The sequence below is a fragment of the Lathyrus oleraceus genome, chromosome 7 (genome assembly GCF_024323335.1).
Source record: "Lathyrus oleraceus cultivar Zhongwan6 chromosome 7, CAAS_Psat_ZW6_1.0, whole genome shotgun sequence".
NCBI classification, from domain to species: Eukaryota; Viridiplantae; Streptophyta; class Magnoliopsida; order Fabales; family Fabaceae; genus Lathyrus; species Lathyrus oleraceus.
The window spans coordinates 41,841,873-41,847,872 of record NC_066585.1 but is presented as its reverse complement, the minus strand read 5'-3'; positions in this window follow the sequence as shown (position 1 = coordinate 41,847,872).

Below are 6,000 nucleotides of genomic sequence, written 5' to 3'. Positions count from 1 at the left end.
ACTTCTTCTTAGTAACATTTGTGAACTTCATCAAAGTTTCCAAATTATTTAGTTATCAAAGTCAGAGTTAGATATTTGCGATTAGAAGGGAAATAAGTATATCAAGATCGTATTTACTCTTCTCCCCATTTGTCCTCAATAAAAAAGATAAAAGAAAAAAATAGACAAGAGAAAAGGAAATCTCATTGAAATAAAGGCTAAAGATACATATAAGCAAAAAAAAAATATGACCAAAAACAGAAAGAAAAAGGTTTTAGATTGGGGGTGGCAGTCTTGACAGAATCACTTGAAGCAGACTTTCGATCTTGGTGTTGGTCTGAGCTTGTTCTTTGAACATGTTATCTTGTTTGTTCAAACGAGACCTAACAATTTCATTTTTTTGTTTGGTTCTTCCAAAGTCTTCAACACTAGAGGAATGGATTCATATTCAAAAGACTTCATCCCATAACCAGTTCCAATATGAGAAACAACTTGTTATTCAGGAGGAGGAGTAACTTCAATTTCTTATTCAACTTCTCGTGCAGGGGTTTTTGAAGTGAACATCTCCAAAAGTTGTTTCATGATACCAAAAAGTTTTTCATAAAATTTAGCATATTTATAACAAAGTTTTTCTACTTCCAAATATGAGAGTTGATTCATCTTCCGAATTCAAATCATATAATATCACTCTCAACAAAGTTGGCACAATATATATATATATATATATTATATATATATATATATATATATATATATTATATATATATCTATATATATAATATAATATATATATTATATATATATATATCTATAGATATTATATATATATGATGGAGATTAGTATGTATAGTGTTTGTATCTAGAATACATTGGTTTTCTATGTGAATTGAAGAATATACGAAGTTAAATGATTTTTCTAAATATAACAATTCACAAAATATTGTAATAATTTAATAATGATTGATAATTTGGCACCACACAAATAAAAGATATAAAAGATCCGATAATGTTGGGTGTCATTGTCGTGGAAAAAATAAGAGAAACATAAAACGTTGATTGAAGTCTAAAAACAGTGATTGCGAATTATGGACGAGTACAAAAATGAAAGGTGTAATACAAGATAAAGATATATAATCAAGAAGGAAATGAATTTGTATTAAATGAAGAAGAATATAAATTATACCATAAATTGCTATAAGTTATTAAGCCTGTTTCAAATATTAAAAATATGTATAATCATATTTTGTGGTTTAAAATATAAATAAGTTTAAGTACTTTTATTTTAAACTATAAAAGTTTATTTGATAAGACCAATAAACATGTTTTTACTTTTTAATTTTTTAATTCAAATTAATAAAAAAAATATTGTTTAATAATGATTATTTTGCATGACCTTTTAATTCTTTTATTAGTTTTAGAATTTTTTCATTTGTTATTTAAAATAATTTTTGAGTTTATAGTTTTACCTTGTCATTCTCACCTCAATTTATATTCTTATTATTTTAACTAAAAATTATTTTTATTCTTTATAATTTATTATAATGAAAAAATAAAGTAAATATTTTTAATTTCAAATATATAAAAAATTAAGTTTGTATCTAAAAAAATTGTGAGATCTTATTACAAAAATTCTGCTCTCAAGGTTTTGCTCAATAGAATGGACTTCTCTTTTGACTTCAGATTCTGCTCAGCGGTTCTTAACATGTCTAGCAGTTCAGCAAGAGTTTTGTCCATATCATTCATGTTGAAATCAGTCGCAAGTTCCTTTCTTAGGGGAAAATCCAACCTCTCAAGTTTCTCCACATACACAATCATCTTGAGCACATGGGGACCTACAGGGGCTCCCTTAGCTAACTTGTCTTGAAAAGGGACTTTTGAAACTTCAAACATTTCATGCATTGCTTGCTCTTGATAGAGCATCTTCAGGTGTCCGATCATATCGAATACTACCATGTTCTTATATTGCTTTTGCAACTCCAAGTTCATGGTAGCTAGCATGAGACAAACAACTTCATTGGCATCATCGACATGCTTCTTATAAGCATCTATTTCTGCCTTAGGTGTAGAACTAGGAGGTTCCTCTTCAGGAACAGGTTCCTCCAAGACATACAGCTTTTGATCATGTTTGAGGACAATCCTCAAATTTCGGTGTTAATCCAGAAAATTTGTCCTAGATAATTTTTCTTTATCAAGGATTAATCGTAAAATATTGTTAGAGATGTTTGTTGTCATGGTAATCTACATGAAGAATATGAAAATATAAGTATCATTAAAATAACATATTCAATTAGGCCTTTAATTAAATATGCTCCCACTATTTTACTCAAAACAAATGACCCTCACCATTTAATTCGAAAAATCTCGTTGAAAGATTTTCTAGTGGGTTGAGATCCATATTTCACTTTGTTTTAAGTTCGTGTAGGCGGATTACACAAAACTGGGTTATTTAGGTAGGAACTTCTTCCAATTGTATCTAATACAACTCTCGAATATTTTAGTTGGGTGAATAACTCATTATTCTAATCCATCATATGGATCATTTCCAACTCTTGCTTCTAAACGTATATAATTTTATTATAATTTGTTTAGTTAAATTTGACCATTAATTTTAAAAATTGGATATTACAACTATTCCATCGCACCTTACTAATATAGAACATGCACCTCGCGTAGACGAAACCTGCATTATTCTATACTAGTCTTGATGAGTGCTAAAACTTGGAAAGCATAAACTTAATATTTAATTTGAGGGAAATTGCAATTATTTTGACCTCACCGACTTATTTATCATATAAATCGTCTCTAACATACATCAACATGCATTCACATGCATAAACATACATACAAAATAAAACAGTTATGGACCCTAGCGCAATTGTTCTCCCAAGCCAATGAGAGAATCTAAGTTAACCTAATAACGATCTAAGCTTCTCCAAGCAAGATCTTCAAGGTTGTCCTCCTTTGATATTGTATTCTTCTCTTTATTCATAACATTACATTACATAAAAGAAACTCGTTTTACATACGAGGGAGTGAGGTGAGAAAATAAGTTACATTAAGAGATTAAAAGAGAGGCACGACACGCAGGGCTTATTTTAAAATCCCAAAAACAAAATAAAGGAAAACTAAGGTCATAACTAATCACCACAAGACAATAATAATAAATATATTATTATTACTAATTTTAATTCTGTTAATTAAATAAACCAAATTAAATTTCTGTGATTGATCATACTACACAGAGTTAGTCGGGGGTTCCGCTGCCCGGTCAACACTTGATACTTTAAAGCACAACTCTTGTGCAATCACAACCCTAATCGCATAACTCTTTGACAACATAACCATTGTACCGTCATGAACCTTAATGCAACAATTTCATACCGTCAAACACACATCGATTGATAATTCAGTATGATTGATCAACATGTGATTGCTTCACCATACTAATGTCGGATTCCGAAGCAAATGACCATTGATCGCTCAAAGGAACAATAATTATTAAGTGTTTGAATGAACGAAATAGAAACAGTATATCATATATACCATATTTTGCATCAGAATTACTTATATCATATATATAAATTGATCGATCTTATTTGTGTAACCTATGAACGATCGATGTATCGCTGCTTCACCATACTAACGTCGGATTACGATGTTCTACAATTCACTTAAGTGCATTGTACCTTACGGTGTTCCTTATTTACTCTATCCCTCATCAATTTGTCCTTTTGTGTGTGACCATGTTGGCTTTCGCGACATTGGCAATTATATTAAATCACATATTTAACATAATAAACAGTGAGCGGTATCTAGCAACACATCACTGTTACCTAAGACACGAAAATGTGACAAATCATTTTTTGTGATAATACTTGTGTGTATAATTACCTTTTTTGCCCTTATGTCGATATTAAACACAAGACATATACCGTGTCATCCTTGTCCAAATTCAATATTGGGCCCTTAGACATTTATCTTGTTCGCATGATGGATAAATTCCATCTAGGTCACTTATGTCCCTCATCATGCTTTGTGGAGTACCCATCAACTATCTTTATGATCATCCAGTTACGGACAATGTTTGATCAGCAATAAAACACTCGACTCTACATCTAGGATCCATAGTGGTTTCAGGTCGAAGGGTGGTATACACCACTATCACCATGAGAATAACTTATGACACTTTACATAACATTCTATGTAGTATTCTCATAGCGGATCAATCCAGTATAAATATTATTCCTAATATTCATACCTATGTTTAAGACTTGATAACTCCTTATGCATGATCCATGAGATGTGATCATCAGTTTATATCCATAATAGTCTTAATACTTTAATATTATCCCACTACACAACAAAGCTCAACTATAGATACTTTAAGAATAATGTTCATATGTTTAATGGAATCTCATGATTAAGTCACACTTGATACATTAAATGGACTAGCTATTCTAGGGACTTTATTAAACAAACATAATAAAGAAAAATCATTTTATTATTAATAAATAATTCGATACGAGTATCAAAAGTATTGTCCTCTAGGGCTTACACCAACATGATGGTCATCAAATTATCCTTCTAAATCATCTGCAATCACTCGTTCTTGTTAAATGACTTGAACTTGTGTTTATAAGTTCTCTTTTTGACATCGTAGTTCGTTTATAAGGGTCTAAATGGTGATAATAGTATAATTTTATTTGGGTGAAGATTGAGTTCACACAATCTTTTTAATGTTTTGAAATGTGGTTAGGAAATGACCTTACCGCAACCTCAAGTTAGGCGAATGGAAATGACTTTACCTGTGATATCCCAATTTAAATCATTGTTTAAGAATAATTATATTATGTACCAATGGAAATGGAGATTAAGGGTAAGTAATGAAGGAGAATTGCGATCCAAAACGCAGCGGAAATTAAAATTTTCTCCTTTAGAGATCCTTACGAATGGTCATGATCAGTGATAGAATATTTACCTCTTGTGACGATTGAAACCTTTGGTGCAGATCTCTTGTGACGATCAAAACCTTTGATGCAGATCCACGGAGCGATCACGAACGTTGAACGATGACAACGTCTCTACTCAGTCCACACGAACGGATTCCTTCAATCTCAGTGCTAGCTGGTACGAATGAAGGCTTTGAGTGAGAGAGAGAGAGAGAAAACGAAAATAATGCAACCGCAATGAATGCTTCTGCACAAGGGTACTATTTATAGAATCACTTGTGTGGGCTTCAAGCTAAAAGGCCCGCTTAAGTGTATTTTGCCCCATATCTTATAATATGTCCAAAATCACTTAAGCCCATGGTACCTTACCATATTTCGTATTCTACTCAAGTACACCGTACCTTACGATGTTCTATAATTCACTTAAGGGCACTGTACCTTACGGCATTCCTTAGCTACTCTATCTCTCATCAATCCGTCCTTTGTGTGTGACCCTGTAGGTTTTCGCAGCGTTGGCAATTATATTAAATCACGCATTTAACATAATAAACAGTGAGCGGTATCTAGCAACACATCACTGCTACCCAAGACACGAAAAGTCATGTGATCTGACAAAACCTTCTGTGATAATACTTATGTGTATAATTACCCTTTTTCCCTTATGTCTATATTGAACACAAGGCATAGACCGTGTCATCCTTGTCCAGTTCAATATTGGGTCCATAGACATTTATCCTGTTATGCAGGATGGGCAAATTCCATCTAGGTCACTCATGTCCCTCAGCATGCTTCGTGGAGTACCCATCAACTGTCTTTATGGTTATCCAGTTACGGACAACGTTGGATCAGCAATAAAGCACTCGACTCCATATCTAGGGTCCATAGTGGTTTCAGGTCGAAGAGTGGTATACACCATTATCACCATGAGAATAACTTATGACACTTTGCATAACTTTCTATATAGTATTCTCATAGCGGGTCAATCCGGTATAAATATTACTCCTAATATTCATACCTATGTTTAAGACTTGATAACTCTTTATCCATGATCCATGAGATGTGATCATCAGTC